We start from the raw sequence: 20293 nt of genomic DNA, 5'->3' as shown, positions 1-20293 counted from the left end.
TCGTGCGTGCGATGGAACCTTCATAGGTGTTCGCTAACAGCACTTGCCCTAACAGTCTGTTAAAGTCTATATGGGGGTACTGTGTCTTTGTATGTATCGCGCTGCGCTTCAAACCTGGCGCCCCGGGTTTAATTCACGCTCACGGGCAACATCAGTGACCAATATGTGAACCGGTCCTGAGCCTCGCCTAGGTCGGCTCAGCCTCAAATCAGTACCACCCACTCCCATTGTGTGCCTTGCCTGGCTCCATAGGTGCTCGCTAAAAGCACTTTCCCCCACAGTCTGCTGAAGGCTATACGGGGGATTCTTTGTTTTGATGTGTGTATGCATTTGTGTGTACACTTGTGTGTACACGTGTGTGTGTGTGTACACGAGTGTGTGTACACGTGAGTGTGTGTACACGTGAGTGTATGTGTGTACACGTGTGTGAAGCCTCACGTGTGTGTACACGTATGTGTGTACACGTGTGTGTGTGTCTACACGTGAGTGTGTGTACACGTGTGTGTGTACACGTGAGCGTGTGTGTGTACACGTGAGTGTGTACACGTGAGTGTGTGCGTGTACACGTGTGTGAAGCCTCACGTGTGTGTGTACACGTGTGTGTGTGTGTACATGTGAGTGTATGTACACGTGTGTGTGTACACGTGTGTGTGTGTGTGAAGCCTCACGTGAGTGTGTACACGTGTGTGTGTGTACACGTTGGTGTGTGTACATGTGAGTGTGTGTACACGTGTGTGTGTGTACACGTGTGTGTGTGTGAAGCCTCACGTGTGTGTGTACACGTGAGTGTGTACACGTGTGTGTGTGTGTGTACATGTGAGTGTGTGTACACGTGTGTGTGTACACGTGTGTGTGTGAAGCTTCACGTGAGTGTGTACACGTGTGTGTGTACACGTGAGTGTGTGTGTACATGTGAGTGTGTGTACACGTGTGTGTGTGTGCACGTGTGTGTGTACGTACACACGTGTGTATGTGTGTGAAGCCTCACGTGAGTGTGAGCTCCCCTCTGTGCCCCGAGTCCGCTGCTGGAGTGGCAGCAGCCGCCGTAGCAGCCGCTTCGTTCCGCTCCTCCTCCGACTCGCGCCTCCTCGAGTCGGAGGATCGTCGGCGTCGTCGTCGGGACATTCCATTTCGGATGGGACCGGCGGGGGAGTGCGAGGGGGCTGGGATCGCGCGTGTAAATCGCTTAGCCGAGAATGACGCGCAGAACGCGCCGGATGATTGCTCAACACGGCCGCTGCCTCTCGTAATGCGGGCGGAGGCCGCGCGCGCGTTTGCGCGTGTCGCTCGGGATACAAAGGCGGCCGGGCGTGGTGTTGGCCACCCACCCCCTCGTGTGCCGGCCTTCATAGGTGCTCGCTAACAGCATTTGTCCCAACACTCTGTTTTCTATATCTGTGTACGGGGGGAGGGGAGCGGTGGTGCAGTGGTTAGCGCACTGAACTACGAACCCAGCTACCCGAGTTCGATTGCCGCTCACGGCCAACATCAGTGACGAATATATGAACCGGTCCTGGGCCTCACCTAGGTAGACTCAGCCTCAAATGAGCACCTACTGCGGCGTGAAAACATTTCCACGAGCGTGAAACAAAGGCGGTCGGGTGTGGTGCTTCGGCCACCCAAACCCCCTTGTGTGCCGTTCCCACGTGTAACAGGTGCTCGCTAACAGCACTTTTCGCAGTAGTCTGTTGAAGGCGATACGGGGGGTTGATGTTTGTCTTTGCATCGGTGGTAAAATTCGTGCGCGTGCTGGCGCCACCTCGAGACGAGAGCTCGAGACTCAGAAAACATCGCACATTGGGGAGTAATGCGAAGGGGTGGGGCCGATTACATCTCCCATCTACCCCACACTCTCACCCACTCACCCACCACTCACCCACCCAGGCACTTTCTCATCCACTCACTCACCCACTCACCCACCCACTCAGCCACTCACCCACTCACCTACTCATCTTGCCCCTCTCACCTACTCAGCCACTCACCCACTCACTCACTCACCCACTGTCTGGGCATCTACTGGACATCTGTGAAAAAGAGATTTACAGCTCATCGGGTTCCTACAATATGAATGAATATTCTGATTCCGATATTCTGTCTGCCAGTGATCTGAGTCAACCCATAACACTTGCCAGAGAACCGTAGACATTTTACGTGACCTCAAGGTACACCTAGCCTGGCACAAGCGCCGTGGTGACGTCACCACTCCTTAGTGGCGACTTAGGCAGTCGTACGATCGATGTGTCTATGCGCGAGGTTGTGTGTGTGTCTGCGGGGAGCGGCCGAGTAGTGATTAGCGCACTGGCATACAGAATTCGATACCTACTCGCGGCCAACACCCAGTGCCGATTAACTGCGGTGTGTAGTAAACATCGCCCCTCGGGAGTCAAAGGCGGTCGGGCGTCGTGCTGGCCACCCACTGCCGTGCCGGCCTTTTATAGGTGCTCGCTAATAGCACTTGCCCCAACAGTCCGTCCAAAGTTATACGGGGATCTCTGTATTTGTGTGCCCGTGAGAGATGTGCGTGTGGGTGATATGTGTGATACTTAGCCGAACATCGCCACCTCACGCTCATCTTGCCTCACTTCACTCGCCTCCACTCCTCTCGGTTCCTCCTCCCTCCTCCCCCCTCCCTCTAAAGGATGAGCACGGGTGGCTACGTGCGGTGCGAAATACATTCAACATCCATCCATACACACGAACCATCATCAACTGCATCAGGACATCAACAGGCCGATGAGCACATTTCCTTGATGAATGGAAAATTAAAGACACAAGCCACAGTAGCGCGACTGTGGACACGCAACCCAAACTATAGACCATATACTAAACCCATAGAGACACATAGAGACACATAGAGACCTCTAGACAAGCCATAGTAGTGCAATTGTGGCCATACAACCCAAATATTGACCCTATAGCAAACCCATAGAGATGCATAACTATGAATATAGGTTAATAGAGATACAAGGATACCTATAGAGACACAAAGAGACATAGAGATGCATTAAAGAAAATCAACAGTAGCGATATTGTGGACATGCAACCCAAACCCTGACCCACAGAGTAAACCACCGCGCTGCTTCAACAGAGGAGGAACAGCAACACCACACGAACTTAAACCTCGTCGTGGCCAGCTGACCTCGACATTGGCAACTCGCTGCTGAACATGGTATTATTGCTGCTGCTGCTGTTGCTGCTGCCATATGCACTGGAATATAAATCGGCAAAAGCTCAGCACATTCGTCAATGTCACCGTGGCCTTAAAAATAGAAGAAAATATATAACAGGCGACATGTATCCTCGTGTGTTTATACATGCATATACAATAGTCACACCGTGTCTGTTTAACGTTTGTGTAACTCATTGTTGTAATTGTGCTGTCATCGGTATGAACATAATCTGCTCGAAGCGGCTCACGTTACGGGGAGTTCGCTAGTTAACGTTGATTTGTGTGTTTGTGTGAGATCGGTTTCTCGCATGGTGGTGGTGATGGTGGTGATGATGACGCAGCAGTCGATTTGGCCCTGTCATTTGAGACCCATCCGGGACTCTTCCCGAGTTCTCACCTCGTGAAATTACACCACAATCTCGCGTCGGGCAACGGTCCCATCTGCGTAGCACATCTCGGGCCATTAAGAATCAAAGCCCATCGCGTAGGCGCCGGAGCTGATGGTCACCAGAGTAAACCATCAGTTCCCCCCAAACTCCAGCACGCGAGGCCCACCACTAACCACGCAGCGTCTTAGCCTCATTGATAATTTTTTTACTCCTCGCCGTTCGAATACAAATTAACGCGGCCCACGCTGCACGCGCCCGATTATTGTAAACGTGACGCGCCAAGCAATTGACGCTGCACGCGTCGGGGCACGCGTGGGACGCGCTCGCCACACCGACAGCTCACTCCGCATCGGTTCCATTCACTGCAAGGCGGCGGGAATTACTCGGCGCGACAAGCGGGTCCGCGTTTTGACGACCATCGGGCGTGGAAGGAGGTAATTTGCGCATTTTGAATTGGGTGAAATGCATTGGGGGCGGATGGGGGACGTGAAAAGATAACTGAGCGTCATCCGGGGTAGGTGGGAGCGGGTGGAGTTTGGAGAACCCTGCATGCTCTTTGGAGTAACAACAATAACGTTACGTTAAGTCGATTGCGAAACTGGCTCAGACTCGAGGAGCATCTGCCGCCAATAACCGAGCCCAGGTTCTGCGTGGCTCGGAGACCTCGGCAATATTTAACTATTTATTTTACCAGGTGAGGCCCACTGAGCTGTATAGCTCTATTTCAGAAGCGACCTGGCCACAAACGATAGCTCAACGAAGTAGCTTATCACGTGGACATTTATAGCAGACAAATACTTTAAACGCGTGATGTTGATTCTGAATGTGGAGGGGAAACCCGGTGGGCCCAGAGAAAAATCCACGCGACCACGGGGAGAGAGAGACACACAGACTCCAAATATACAGCAAGTGTCAGGGTCGCGATCGAACCCATGACCTCCTGTGTACCAGGCGAGGTAGTTAACATCTCCTAGCTACCGTGATGATGAGAGAGAGAGAGACACGCAGACTCAAAATAGACAGCTGCAGGTGTCAGGGTCGCGATCGAACCCACGACCTCCTGTGTACCAGGCGAGGTAGTTAACATCTCCTGGCCACCGCGGCGCTGGCTGACCGCACGAGGTTTGTGCATCGGAGACGGCGGCAACTCGTTGCTTGGAGAGACAAAGACGGAGCGGATTGGTACCATACTCTTGACGAAGAGCACACGAGACGCAGGGGAATGAGAGTCGGAGACGCCGCTATTCACAGGCGCCGACACCCCGACAGATGCGGGCACATGAGCGCAACCACGAGTGGACATTGGTGGGGCGACACGGGGCGAGTATGGTCGGATAACCTCCAAGAGCCAGACATGGCGTGGGGGGAAGGGCTGCGCGCATACGGAGCCCAACCGCCTTTGTCTCCCCAGTGCTGATGTTTACACACCGCACCAGGTATTCGACCTCGTGTAGGGGTCGGCAAATTGAGGCTCCAGAGCCGCATGCGGCTCTTGAAGGACCGCTCCAAGACGTTATGTATTGAGGTCAACCGTCTCATACCACACAGTGCATTGGCGGCTCTTAAAATGTCGATGTATTTTGTTACCAAATTCGACAAATGGCTCTTCTTGTTATTTTGGTTTCCGACCCCTGACCTAGGGGGGAGCCCAGAACCCGGCCCAGATGTCACAACTGTTGTTTGCCCGTACACGGAAATTAAAATCCAGGTTGCCGGGTCCACTGCGCACGCATTGACATTCATACGCGTACACACAAAGACGAATATCCCCTACGTAGCCTTGAACAGTCTGTTTGGGCAAGTGCTGTTCGCAAGCACCTATGAGGACCGGCACGGCACGCGTGTGGGAACGTGGTCAGCACCAGTGGTGATGTTAACAAACCGCACCACGTACTCCTTCAAGGCTGAGTCGACCTAGAGGAGGCACAGGACAAGCTCCATTATTCCCAGCCAATGTAATTGGTCGTGAGCGAGAGTGGAACGGATGGCCGGATTCGTCGAGCATTGCGCTCACCACTGAGCCACCACTCCTTACACTACAAAGACAAAGCTCTCCCATATAGCCTTCACATAATTTTGGGGCAAGTGCAGTTCGTGAGAACCGATGAAGGTCGGCACGGCACCGGCTAACACACGCACGCATATACGCCGACACAGATGCGCATGCATCGCGACACGAACATGCACAATGACATTCTCTCATTGAGACACCGACAAAGATGATTACATAATCTTATATTCACACACATTTGGCCATGGTGACCCACGCGTTGACGCGCACACACGCATTGGCATTCAGACGCACGGATACAACCAAGGTGACACGCGCACACTGATGCACACACATCGAGATGCACACAGACACACGCGTACCTACACGCATTAACACGCAAATACAAAGGCAAAGGTCCCCCGCATAACCTTAACAGGCTGTTGGGGCGAGTGCAAATACCGCCTCTCGCTGAGACAAAGTTCCCCCGTGAAGGCTTCAATGATTGTTGGGGTAAGTGCTACGAAGGCCGGCACGGCACACGAGGCAGTGGATGGCCTGGACCAAAGCCGGCCGCCTTTGTCTCCCTCGTGGTGATGTTTACACACCGGACCTTTCCCGGCACAGTAAGGTAGATGCCTCAGTAGTTGTTACAAACCGTGCGGTTCACTTTATTAATAGGAGGACCACCATGGCATCCTTCCAATCCTGCGAAACCCATCCTGTGGTCCAGACGGTTGTGATTATGTCATGTCGGGAAAGTCTGCACGCACTCGCCACATTCCCACAACAGTTCGCTTGGGAGATCATCTCTGCCCAGCGCTTAACCTGGTATCAGGCTGTGGGTTTCTCTTCGTTCTTTCTCAACAGATGGCACATCAGCCAGCCACTCCAAGGCGGGTGGCTACTTATTCAAACATGTTGAGGCACCGCAGCCTCAGGAGGGTTATCTCAACCTTTATCTAAGATGTAATTTAGGCTGAGGGTTTCCCCTCCCCCAAATACCTAAAATACTCAGCAAACCTGCAGCAGACTTGTTGCTGGGGGTCGGAGATCGAATCACCGATCTATCCCTCCGGATGGTAACAGGTGTGACGCTGTAAGTGCATTTGTGGTTGGAATTAAAGAGTGATTTGTGATGGCGGGCTACTGAGGCATTTTCAATCTTCTCAGCAACCCGCAACCACCACTCATCTTTGCAGCACCGCATGGCTCTCTGAACCTCCGAGCGACGGATGCGGTAAGCCTCCTCATTTCCCCACATGGGATGTTGTAGATAACGCACACACTGAAACAAAGATCTCCCGTATAGCCTAAACAGACTGTACGAGCAAGTGTTGACCATGAGCGGGAATTGAACCCGGGTCGCCAGGTTCGTAGCGCAGCGCACTAACCGATACACACAGACAAAGATCCCCCGTATCGTTTTAACATACTGTAGGGGTAAGTGCTGTTAGCGAGCACCTTTGTCTCCCTAGTGACAATGTTTACACATCGCACCAGGTACTCATTTGAGGCTGAGTCGACCTAGGGGAGGCCCAGGACCGGTTCAGATAATCGTCACTGGTGTTGGCCGTCAGCGGGAATCGAACCCGGGTTGCCAGGTTTGTAGCGCAGCGCGCTAACCGATACACCACCGCTCCCATACTTACACACAGACACACACACGTGTGCACACACACACACGTGCACACAGCAACAACAACCGCCATTCGCCACTAAGTGGTGGTGACGTCACCACGACGCTTGTGCCAGGCTATGTGCACGTTGAGGCCACGTGAAGTGCCGAACGCCCGCTGGCACGAGGTCACGGGACAGACCCAGGTGCCACAGGTTGACTGACTGAGATGAGTGGCTGATGCACCACCTGTGCCCCCTACTGTGCCAACTTTCTGAGCCACCCGGCGCTCCGCTCGTTACTGTAAGAGTCGCTCCTCCGCCCTCTGTTGTTGTTGGAGAGCGTCCTTCACGAGCCTCCTCCACAGAGGCAGATCTTGACACCGCTTGTACCAGTCATCGGCAAATCCACTCAGCTCCACATCCTCCTGTACCACATCACTCCATCGCTTCTCTAGCCCGTGCTACGCCCGTTTAGCCCCCTCGATCCGGCCAAACAAAAGCTGTTTAGGCATGCGGTGGCTGGGCATACGGGCTACATGACCCAGCCAACGCAGCCTTGCCTGCAGGGGGAGCTCACTGATGGGACTTTGCCCAGATCCTTCAAAGATTTGTGAGCTCCTCACACAATCCAGCCTGATTAAACCCAGGATGAATCGTAGGCAGGCCAGCCTAAATGTTTCTAACCGGCGAAGATGCTCCATTATGGGGGTCCACGTTTCGCAAGCGTAGAGAAGGGAGGGACAGACCTTAGCCGAGAAGACCTCAAGCTTCATGTGGAGCGACAGACCAGGTAGCCTCCACACAGCGTTACACAACCGATGAAAATATATTGCCGCTTGACTGATTCGGAGTGAGACCACTGCTGTTAAACCAGAGCCGGTCATGAGTACACTGCCCAGGTATGGGAAACTCTCCACTCTCTCCACAACTGCCCCATCACCGATTGGGAGTCGTGGGGGTGGAGTGTCCGATGGTACAAAATACCCAGGCAGATGCTTAGTTTTGGTGGGGCTGATGGTAAGGCCCCACCTCTTAGTGGCACACTCCAGTTTCAGCAGCAGCGTCTCAGTCATGGTTTAGACCAGGGGTCGGCAACCTACGGCTCCGGAGCCGCATGCGGCTCTTTACGGGCTGCTTCTTGACGATACGTACGTATGTACAGTATGTACTCAGATGCATTGCGGCTCTTGAAATACTGAATTTTGTACCGAATTGGAAAGAATTGGCTCTTCTTGTTATTTTGGTTGCCGACCCCTGGTTTAGACACACACACAGACACACACAGACACACAGACACATATACACAGACACACACACACACATAGACACAACAACAACAACTCCCATTCGCCACTAACTGGCGGTGACGTCACCACGACGCTTGTGCCAGGCTATGTGCACATAGACACACCCACACACAGAGACACACACATATAAACACAAACAAACACACATATATAGACACACACACATACAGACACACGCCTGCGCTGCGCTCATTAAGAACCAGCAGCCCCCTCCTCGCCGGGCTCCATTAAATACATCCCGGGAGAGTCCATTGCGAGTGGTGCGGGGGGGGGGCTAAGTGGACGCTACCATCCCGCACTCGGCACGCGACCGCTTTGATGAGACCCCCAACGTTGATCCCTTTTCATCGCAGCCGCCATGGCACACAGTGGTGTGGTCAGCACTACGCCCGGCCGCCCGCCAGTGGTGCTCATGCTTACACACAGGGCCAAGGGTGCTCATTTAAGGCTGAGTCGACTTAAGGTTGAGTCCCTTCACTGGTTCCAGATGCTCTCCAACGATGCTGGCCGTGAATTCGAATCGAGGTCGGTCAAGCTGGGTAGGTAGCGCAGTGCGCTAACCGCTGCGCCGCCGCTCCCCACTGCATTGGGGTGACAGGCGCGCATACGCGCTGCGCGGGAGCGTCCCTAAGGATATAAAAATAGGTTTTACCCTTTCTGGAAATCAAGCAGGTGTTAAAACACCAAACAGAATCCTCTTCAAGAAGCTGTCTACATTAACTACACGTACTTGTGGTGAACATGCCATTTTTTTTTTATCAGAGCATGTTTTTTTTTGGATGTTCACCACGAATGCAGACAGAATTCCTTGATGAAGGATTCCGATTGGTGTTTTAACATCTTAACACAACTGTTTTATTGCCAGAAAGGCCCCATATTGTCTCTACGGATATTCACATTCAGGGCGCAGAGCTCGCAGCTTCAGTCCGAATTCAACTTTCCCGAACTCGTGCTCAAAAAGAAACCCGTCCGGCACATCGCCCCCCCCCACGTGTCATCACCGCGTTATAATCACGCGGTGGACGCGTCAGAAATATCTTCGGGAGATGTCGTTAGCGGGAATGGCGGCGTCACGGTGGCAAATGTTTTTGTGATTGTTTGCCAACTTTGAAAATGGTTAAAAGACAATGGCACCGCGAGTCGAGCGGGCTTCTAAGGCTCGCGAGCGGCAATCATCGTCCACGACCGGCAGGAGCAGGCCGATGCCTTGCAATCGAGACTCATCCTATAAGGCTCTTGAGTTCTCGCCACCTCGTTCAACAAAATCAACTTGGAACTCGCCACTGTCTCTATGTTGAACTTCCTTCGCACCGTACGTAAACCGCCGCGCTAAGCGGAGGTGTTATGTAGGAACATCTGGCGATTTCCGATTGCTCTGAGGAGTTGGAGGCTACTGTTGAACCTGGAGCATGTCACGAAGTGGTGGGGACTCACCACCAGCACCTCCACAACAAAGGACCTGCCTGGGTGCGGGAGAAGACAACAATCTAAACACGGAGAAGTCGTTCTGAAGAAACGAGATTGTCACTCTAGATGATGATGATGATTTAAAAGTGCAGAGGTCCAGTGGCTTCCTAATATCGGAAGGAAGAGCGTTCCAGACGGCGCATGAGCTGCTGCTGATGCTGCTATCGTGGTGGTGGTGATGGTTTTTGTGATTACAGCTTATTCCCTAACAGTCTGGTAAGGCTATGGGGGCGGTGTTTCTCTTTCGTAATGCTGTTAGCGAGCACCTATGAAGGCCGGCACGGCACACAAGGGGCTGGGTGGCCAGCACCACGCCCGACCGCCTTTGTCTCCTGAGTGGCGATGTTTACACAACGCACCAGGTACACATTTGGGGCTGATACAACTGAGGGTAGTCCCAGAACTGGTTTAAGATAATCGTCACTGGTATTGGCCGTGAACGGAAATCGACCTCCTGTCGCCAGAATCGTAGCGTAGCGCCCTAACCGCTACGCCACTGCTAACATTAGTGGTAAATAGTAGACTGTGTATATACATCATGTGTAGGTAAATAGTAGACTGTGTATAAATACATCATGTGTAGGTATATAACCCGGTCCTGTCGCTCTTCTCAAACCGCCACCCGCCCCGCTCCACCAACACGTCCTGACCAGCGTGGTGAAGTTCGTCAAACACCACCCCATGATTGACGCATCCAATAACGCATTGACGGAGGGCCGTAAGTGACACTTAATTGTAATTTATGATCAATTCATTGATGGTGATAGATGTAACGATGCTGTAATTCACGTCTCATTTTATTCTCTAATCCCCTACTCGATAGCATTCAAAGGCTTGCGCGCGTGTGTGTAACAACACGCGTGTGTGTGTGACAACACGTGTGTGTGTAACAACACGTGTGTGTGTAACAACACGTGTGTGTGTAACAACACGCGTGTGTGTAACAACACGCGTGTGTGTGTGTGTAACAACGCGCGTGTGTGTGTGTAACAACACGCGTGTGTGTGTGTGTGTAACAACGCGCGTGTGTGTGTGTAACAACACGGAACAAGCTAGATAGGACCCTGGGACCCCTAGCCCCGCCGCCCTTATCAGCGCCGGGACTCTGTGTGGCTCAGTGGTGAGACCCTGGGTACTCACGGCCCGACGTCCTTATCAGGGCCGGGTCCGATGGGCCAGTGGTTGGCACCCGTACCCTGGCTAGGTCGGGTCAGATAGCCTCCTCTAGGAATTACATAGCCGGAGGACCTGAGAGCGTAGCCGGTGTCAGGCATGCGTAGCCGTAGGCTGTATTCCTAGGCTGTATAGCTGACTGTTACTGTAGAGTGTTATAAATAAATACGTGTTGCCTCCGTCAACTCGTCTCCTGCACCATTTACACCGTTACATATGTAACGACACGTGTGTGTGTAACGACACGTGTGTGTGTGTAACAACACGTGTGTGTGTGTAACAACACGTGTGTGTGTATGCAGTGTGGAGGGGTGGCGCAGCAGTTAGCGCGCTGGGCTACGAACCCGGCCACACGAATTCAATTCCCGCTCACGGCCGACGCCAGTGACTATTATCTGAACCTGTCCCGTGACTCCCCTAAGTTGACTCAGCCTGAACAGAGTGCCTGGTGCGGTGTGTACACATCGCCACTCGAGGGCGGCATGGGCGTGGTGCTGGCCACCCACTATGTGTGTTGCTCCTCGCTCACAGCACTTGCCCCAACAGTCTGCGTGGGCTACACGGAGGACCTTTGGGCAGTTTCCCTGAGTGATGTTGCGAGACGCCTACGTCATAGCGCGACACACGTGTGCCATGTGTGCTCGTGTCGTGTCCAGTCGCGTGACGTGCGGTGTGTAAACATGCATGTTGGGCGCGTGTGCGGTGTGTACACACATGCGATGTGCATAGGTGTCATGTGTAGGTGTGCGATGTGTACACATGCGATGTGCACGCTGTGTGTGTGTCACGTGTACACATTATTGCGGGCCTACGTCGTTTCTCCGCCTTTGTCTCTCTCGGGAAGAGCTCGTGGCGTGGAGCTCTCGCGCCACCTCGTGGCTCGAGAGGGCGACTCGGAGACGGAGGAGGGGGGTGAGGGAGGAGGAGGAGGGGGGGTGAGGGAGGAGGAGGGGTGGGGTGAGGGAGGAGGAGGAGGGGGGAGGAGGAGGAGGGGGGGTGGGTGAGGGAGGGAGGGAGGAGGAGGGGGGTTGTGAGGGAGGAGGGGGGGGGAGATGGAGACACGGGGACCAGGGGAGCGAGTGAGTGGAGGCGGCTGAGAGACGCGGCTTGTTGACAATATCAAAACATCATTTTCGTACATAACCAATAACCGAATAGGGGAAACAAAAAACATCGGTATAGTTCAAGGGAACGCGTTTAAGATGTTTTGAACCGGTGCGACACCCCTCCCCCTATTGCCTGTGTCCAGCCAGGCAGCGCAGTGAAGTGGATTGGCAACTTGCGCCTGGCGGGGTGAAGTGTGGGGTGACCCTCCACGTGCGGGGTGACCCCCACGTGTGTGGTGACCCCCCACGTGTGGGGTGACCCCCCACGTCTCCCCACGCGTCTCTGGCGGCTGCGCTTCGACCGGTTGGGGCAGCGTCGTGCGAGCAGAGCGGCACGGTCGGCCCCGCATGAACATATATAAACACATCAAACGTCCTTAAAGAAATGTTATACAAAAATGCATTCTTCATTCAAAATAACCTGCGGTCTACCATGTGCCAAGCACGATGATTAACGCGTCTGGCTATCGGCATATCAATAGAGCAACATCACGAGACGCGATCCGCCCCCTTTGAGAAAATCCTCGACTCCGCATGAAAGCAAGACTCACGGTAACTTAATTGTGAATAGTGTTGGACTTCTCAATCTTGTTTTTATTCATCCTCTCACTGTGAGAATGCCTTCATCTAAACCCAGCACACGGTGCAACGAACACAATCTATGAGTAGTTATAGCCGAGCACATTATTGTGTGAAAAGGAGTGCAGGCCACGGTGGGTTGAACTGCGTGGCCCATCGTGTGGGCGCCCTGGCCACAGTCTCACCACTGTCGCTTCTCTCTAATCTCTCTCTTCTCTCTCTCTATTCGATATGCACACGAAGCTTTTGCCCGTTCAAGGACGGGTGTATTGCAGTAAATGTGAAACTTGCAAGCGATAAGCAGACCGCGACGTGATATATGAATTGCATCCATTCGTGTGCAATTTGTAAGGGCGCGGTGACACGGACTTATTTCATGTAAAGGTTATAATCCCTTGTTCATCACGACGTCCTTTGTACTTCAATGTCTCAACAGCAGCGTGACGGAGGTCGCGTGACGTGAGGGTTCAGCCTCTGTCGTTAGGGTTGTGAGTTGACGCCGAGGAGGGGGGAGGAGACGCCCCTCCCCTATCCCCATGTCGAGTGACGTCACCCGCTCAAGATTATTAATGAGGGGGGTACATGTGGAGGACCCCACCTGCTCATGATTATTAACGACGTGGAGTGACGTCACGCGCGTTACACACTGACATTCTTGGGTAAATATAGTAGTCAATCTGTGAGTCTATGTGTCTCTATGGGTCTCTATGAGTCTATGTATCTCGATGGGTCTCTCTGTATCTCTATGAGTCTATGTGTCTGTGTATCTCTGTGTCTGTGTATCTCTATGTGTCTCTGTTTACCATGTCTCTATGGGTCTCTATGTATTGCTGTCTCTCTGTGTATCTCTATGATTGTCTGTGTATCTCTATGAGTGTCTGTGTATCTCTGTGTCTGTGTATCTCTGGGTATCTGTGTATCTCTGTGTGTCTCTATGAGTCTCTGTGTCTCTATGAGTGTCTGTGTGTCTCTGTGTATCTCTGTGATTGTCTGTGTATCTCTATGAGTGTCTGTGTATCTCTGTGTCTGTGTATCTCTATGAGTGTTTGTGTATCTCTATGAGTGTTTGTGTATCTCTGTGTCTGTGTATATCTATGAGTGTCTGTGTATCTATGTGTCTGTGTATCTCTATGTGTCTCTGTGTCTCTATGAGTATGTGTCTGCGTATCTCTTTGTGTCTCTGTGTCCTGTGTCATCGGCCTGTTGTCGATGCTTCTGGTGATGCGCTGGATGGCTCCGCCAGCGGCGTCTTCGAGGAGCAGCAGCAGGAGGAGAGGGGGGCGTCAAAGCCAGGAGGTTGCGACCTGCGAGACATTCACTCCCTGGACTGAGACAATTCTTGAAGCACCACGCTGGGGGAGAGACTCGACAGAGCTCCTGTCGGCCAATCAGAGCCACGCACTCGCCGTGCCGTTGCTTTAACCTCCACGCCTGTGCCGAATTGGCGCGCTCATTGCTGAACATTGCACACGGGGAACTGTTTACCGGGTCGTGATTTTCAGAAACCGGTAACCGATACGACCAAACGGTTACTGGTTTAGCGGGTGCGGTTTAACGAGCCCCTTGGTGAGACAGAGTGGCGAGTGGGCTACATTGAGATACATCGACGGAGACAACCGTGAATCTCTGAGAGACGGAGGGGAGACAAAGCGGGCTCGAGACAGCGAGGCAGACAGCGAGAAACACACGGGCTGGTGGGGTTCCTCGTGACGCAGTCCGGACGATGTCGCTGTTGCCCTTTGAGTGAGATGCGGAACTCAAGATGCAGCAGCCGCTCTACCAGTCGAACGCCACCACCACGAGTCGTCATCTTTGTTGTGATGCCACCCTCCGCCGAGAAATAATTCCGGAAATGAATCGAGTAAACCGTCTCGACCCACGTCTCGGGCACGAGGAGTCACATCGCAACACGGAGCCAGGCAATCGTCATCAGGGCGAGGTTGCTGCTAGACGGCAACATACTGCGACGTCTTCGTGTTCAGCCCGCTCGGATAAGAAACGTTTCGTCTTCCGACTGCTTCGACATCACGAGAACTGATTTTGACTCGCACCGCCACCACCCCGCAAGATGTTCTCACCGGGGTTGTGTTTTTTTTATATCGATGCTGTATATAGAAACCGCGCGCCAGCGGTGTGTATCGCGCCAATACGTCCATGAAGAGACGGGTAGACGATGGTGCCACGCTCTCATGAGAGCAACAGAAGCTTGGAGGGAAAGGAGAGAGAGACATAGAGAGAGCGGTGGAGGCTACGCTGCTGCTGCCGCTACTGCTGCATGTGGCTGCCTGTAACCCAGCGCTGTGAAGGCAGCAGCAGCAGGGGTTGGTGGATCACCGCACAGATGGGCTGCGAAACTCCCTTCCCTGTGAGCGTCGTGGAGGAGCCGTGCCCCGCCTGGCTCACCAGGGGAAGGCGGCACAGCACACACGTGTGGACTCCGCCTGGTCCGTCGGTCTGTAAGGGATAGAGTGTTGCCCCCTCGCACGCGTGCGTTTTCTGTGGGTACTTCGGTTTCCTTCCACGTGTATAAACATGCAGTAATTGGCTGATAACATCTTCAATATGTAGAGAACTGCAGAGCTTGAGCTATTGGTAGCGCCAGCCCACCGCCTGGCTGGTTACTGCCTCCCGCTCGTCCGTGGTTCCTCCTCCTGGCGCCTCTCTCTCTTTGTCAACGTCGTTATGCGTACACGTGCATGTCCTTCCGTGTGTTGCGGATAACGGGAAGGACGTCTCTCAACATTGTGCTGTGTGATCCATCAACCTTCGTTGCTGATGCCTCCACAGTGCTGGGCTGCAGGCAACCACGTGAACTGCCACGACCCGTCGTGATGAAGATGATGGCGACGATGATCAAACGTAATAATTGACATTTGTAAGGTTGCATTTCATCCATAGATCCTCCCAATGCGCCACGTGTATGGGATGCAGGAAATAAACAGAACCTCCAGGGTAAACGGCCAGAACTCAACTGAACGATTTTTTTTTACCAGGTAAGGTCCACTGAGCTAAATAGCTCTTTTTCAGAAGCAACCTGGTCACAAATGATAGCTCAACGAAGTGACTTGTCGCGTGGGCATTTATAGCAGCCAAATACTTTGAACGCGTGTTTCTATATGTGGAGTGTAAACCCGGATGACCCGGAGAAGAATCCACGCGACCACTGGGAGAACACGCAAACCCCAAATACACAGCAGGCGTCAGGGTCGGGATCGAACCCACAACTTTCTGCACACCAGTCGAGGGAGTTAACGGCACCCCGCATCTAACCCGGGGGGGGGGGGGGGTGAAGGCCAATTTAAAGAAGTGAGTTTTAAAGAAAAAGGCGAAGCGTTCCAACCCTTGGGAGCTGCACTGCCAAAAGCGCCATCAACCGTGCAGGGACAGAGCCTTGACCCCCGAGTCCGTAGCAGAAGGCGAGCCTTGATGTCAGGGACTTCGTTGGAGCATACACATGGAAGCAGTTCCTGATGACGATCACATTAATGCTGCTGATTATGATGATGAGATCGACGCGTTAATGGTGATGACCACGATGGCGATGCTGATGACGATGATGGCGCTGATGATCTCCATCATCATCGTGAAGATCCCACCAGGCCCCACGTGTGTGTCGTGTGTTGTGTGTGTCGTGTGTTGTGTGTCGTGTGTGTCGTGTGTCGTGTGTGTTGTGTCTCGTGTGTGTTGTGTCATGTATGTTGTGTGTTGTGTGTGTCGTGTGTGTTGTGTCATGTATGTTGTGTGTCGTGTGTTTGCCGCGTGTGCACAAGAGACAGGCGGCGGGGGGTAGTCAATGACCGTAGCGGTCGCTGTATTACCCCGTGGCCGTGGGCAGCACGGGGGGGGGGGGGGCAGCACGTGGGGGGGGGGGGACAGCACGTGGGGGGGGGGGGGCAGCCCGGCCTCACGCACGGCCGCTGGCTCACAGGGACACAACGAGGCGCGGGACGAGAAGGATCGTAAATCATCATCACACGGCAAGGAAAAACAACAAACGCGCGAGTTCCCGCAGTAACGACGCTGCTGCTGCTGCCAGTAGCGGTGACATTGGGGTTGGTGAAGAGGCCTACGGTGGGAATGATTTTTTTGTTCACATTTTTTTTTCAAACTCTTGGTGCTATAACAGATGCGAGTGTCATCGGCCGTGGTGAGGTCGAGGCGCAGGTTGGACCCCTCGTGTCGAGCGGAGCTTCTCAACGCCCCCTCGATTCCACGGCGCAACAGATAACTGGGTGCGCCTTCATCCAGCAGCAGACTGACCATGGCAAATGGTGATGCTGATGATGAGAATGTTGCGTGTGTGGGTGCACGCGGCTTTCTCGAGTGGTACGCCGCCACGGATGGACTTGATGCCGTCATAGCCACGTGGAATGTGTCCGTCTATGAGAAGGTGTTATTTCTATGTCTGTCCGTCCGTGTTCATTTCAACGCCGAGTGCGCCCATGTGATTGTTCTACGCTGATGGCTGCGGGTGTGCGTGTGTTTGACTGATTGTTATTCTCTTCTTTCTCTGTCTCGGCGTTTCCCGTTGATTAATTCGAAAATACTGCGGCGCACTGCTGGGGCTATAGCACAGTGACACACCGGGGGTGACACACCGGTGTGACACACCGGGGGTGGCACACCGGGGTGACACACCGGGGTAACACACCGGGGTGACACTCTGGGGGTGACACACCGGGGTGACACACCGGGGTGACACACCGGGGGTGACACACCGGGGTGGCACTCTGAGGGTGACACTCTGGGGGTGACACACCGGACGTGACACTGGCAATTGTTCTTATTTAACACGTGGGCTTTCGCCGTAGTCGAGTTGTAAATGTTGTGGTGGGTTTACTCTCCATCACGCAACCGGTGTGTTGAATTAGTAAGTAACGAATTGGCACGTTTTGTTTACATGACCAACCCTTCTAATTGGCTGTGTCGGGTGGTGGCGGGTGAAACGACAGATTCATATTTACACGATGTAACCCCAAAAGAAACCCCCTCTACGGCAGCGATTGTTCTCCACTGGTCTCATTCCCACTGCGCGCCCTGGCGCGGGGCAGTCCGCAAGTGCCACTCACGAGAGAGACGCGAGCGCGTGTTGGGGTCGCGTCTGTTATCGCATCATCATACACCAGTTGGTCAGGTGTGTGTGCGTGTGTTCATGTGTGTGGGGATCGGTGGTGGAGCGGTTAGCGTGCTGCGCTACGAACCCGGCGACCCGAGTTCCCGGCCAATACCAGTGACGATTATCTGAATCGGTGCTGGTCCGCCCCTAGGTCGACTCAGCCTCAGATTAGTACCTGGTACGGTGCGTAAACATCGTCACTGGGGAGACAAAGGCGATCGGGCGTGGTGCTGGCCACCCGCCCCCACATGTACCGTTCCGGCCTTCATAGGTGCTCGCTAACAGCACTTGCCCAAACAGTCTGTTAAGGCTACACGGGGTATCTTCGCCTTTGTTTGATGTGTGTGTGTATGTACAGAGACTCGGGTTCGATCTCCGATCGTGCGCAGCGTCAGCGAATGGCGAGACATCCGAACCTGTCCAGGTCCTCCCTTAGGTCGACGCAGCCTTAAACGAGTATCTGAGCTCACGTGAGCTTGTTTTATTGTTGTTGTTGTGACAGCTGCGGGCAATCCGTGAGGTCCCCATGCCTGCCACGTGGTCACGAGACGGAAGGAATTTGTGTTTATATTCGGTAGCCTCTTACACGGAGAGAGGTGCACCGCCACCTCGCGTGACACCACGGGGCCCGCGTCCTTGAGTCGCCACAGTCGGCACGAGGAGGAGGCGCGCCGTATCGCGCGTCCCCTGCACGTGGGGTCCGCTGCTTCGCGAGATCGAATCGCAAATTTCTGACTCGGTCAGCGGAGCGAGCGGAGAGAAGCCGAATATGGTGCGGCCGCAGTCCTGGTGGCGACTGCCGCCGACCCGCCAGAAGCCGAGAAGCCGGGGACAGGGGCCGCGTGGGTGTCCGAAAGCCGACCGTCCTTGGGTCTATCATCAACACTTGCGCACGTTACGGTAATGAAGTTAAACACAGCGATATCGGGTACACAACTTGTAGGTTGGGAATTGGATGAGGAGGTTGTGATGAGGTTGTGATGGGAGGGACGCGGTGTGCGTCGTGGAGGAGGAGGTTGTGATGGGAGGGACGCGGTGTGCGTCGTGGAGGAGGTTGTGATGGGTGGGACGCGGTGTGCGCGGTGGAGGAGGAGGTTGTGATGGGTGGGACGCGGGGTGCGCGGTGGAGGAGGAGGGCAAGTGACCGAGATGTGAATTCTAATGGCATCCAGACGTCGGCGAGCAACGGGAAGAGAAAACCCCAAGCCACGTGGTGTCTTGTTTGTGGTGGTTGTGATTAGACTGTGAGGAGTGGTCCTTGCAGGTCCGCGTATCAGATGCGCAATGTGATCTGACAGAAGGAAGGAATCGACGGCGAGGTGCAGCATTGGCCACTACCACCTGGTATCGAGTTAGAATGCAGCAAAATCATTTATGGAGCACATCGTAAAGTATTGGCACTGTAATATACGCATATATATCATTCCGAAAGTATCAAAATTACATTTGGAAGTATAATAAATATCTTAAATACATACAGCATGCGAATAAACACTTTTGTATCATATGCTATTATTTTCACGTAGTGGTTTCTTTCCTTAAGGGTTAATTAGCAATGGAGGGGAAGAGGGGTGTGGGTGGGGGAGCAAGAGGAGGGGAGCAAGTAGGGGGGTGGGGGAGAAAGAGGGGGGGGTGGGGAGCAAGTGGGGGGGGGGGTGGGCGAGCAAGAGGGGGGGTGGGGGGAGCAAGAGAGGGGGTGGGGGAGCAAGGGTGGGGGGAGCAAGAGGGGGTGGGGGGGTCAAGAGGGCACACGGGAACGGCGGCGAGTCGTCACGAGTGGGCAGGCGTCCCGCAGTCGCGACGCTCACGCGGCGCCCTTCGTTGCAAGGCCACCCCCCCCACCACCCCCACCATCATCGTGCTGCTGTCACAAACCAACCCCCAATGGTTTCAAATGACGTGGCGGGCCCCGCGCAGCACACACTGATGGTGACGTCTTATCGGAGTCTCCGACAACCACGGGGCTTCTCAGAGTTGTTTCGACATCTCCAGAATTGGTCGATTTCGGGGGTGGGGTCCCAAGCCTCGTTCTCAAGAGGGGGGAGGGGGACCGAGGGAGGGGGGGACGAGGGGAGGAGGGGGGGGGGGGAAGGAGGGAGAGGGGAGGAAGGGAGGAGGGAAGAAGGGAGGGAGCAGAGGGGAGATGGCGGATCACTAAATTATTGTTGTTGTTATCGCGCGAGATGCTCAAAATAGCTGGAGATGCTCGTGCCAGCCCAGGGGGAGACAGCGCCACGTGCTCTTTCTGGTGGCGACACGGCGCGTCGCTCGGTGGAGCACCCCGTTGGAGGGAATCACGTACGACCACAGCAAGTTGACTGCTCCCCCTCTCCGTCTCTCTCTGTTTTTCTCTCTGTCTTTCTCCGTCTCTCTCTCT

The 20293-nt window shown here is 54.0% G+C and overlaps 1 protein-coding gene across 1 annotated transcript in view; it reads right to left on the bottom strand.

Annotated features, from left to right (window-relative positions):
- Positions 1-1073, bottom strand: part of LOC144732526 (SLIT and NTRK-like protein 2) — a 78965-nt gene extending 77892 nt beyond the window's left edge. The window contains exon 1 of the mRNA XM_078613933.1: positions 989-1073. The gene's annotated coding sequence lies outside the window, so the exon portion shown is untranslated. The remainder of the gene's footprint in view (positions 1-988) is intronic.
- Between the last annotated feature and the right edge of the window lie 19220 nt (positions 1074-20293).

Source organism: Lampetra planeri, chromosome 43 (assembly GCF_965212315.1).
Source record: "Lampetra planeri chromosome 43, kcLamPlan1.2.h2, whole genome shotgun sequence".
Classification (NCBI taxonomy): domain Eukaryota; kingdom Metazoa; phylum Chordata; class Hyperoartia; order Petromyzontiformes; family Petromyzontidae; genus Lampetra; species Lampetra planeri.
The sequence above is the reverse complement of the archived record's forward strand: the minus strand, read 5'-3'. Positions and strand labels throughout refer to the sequence as shown.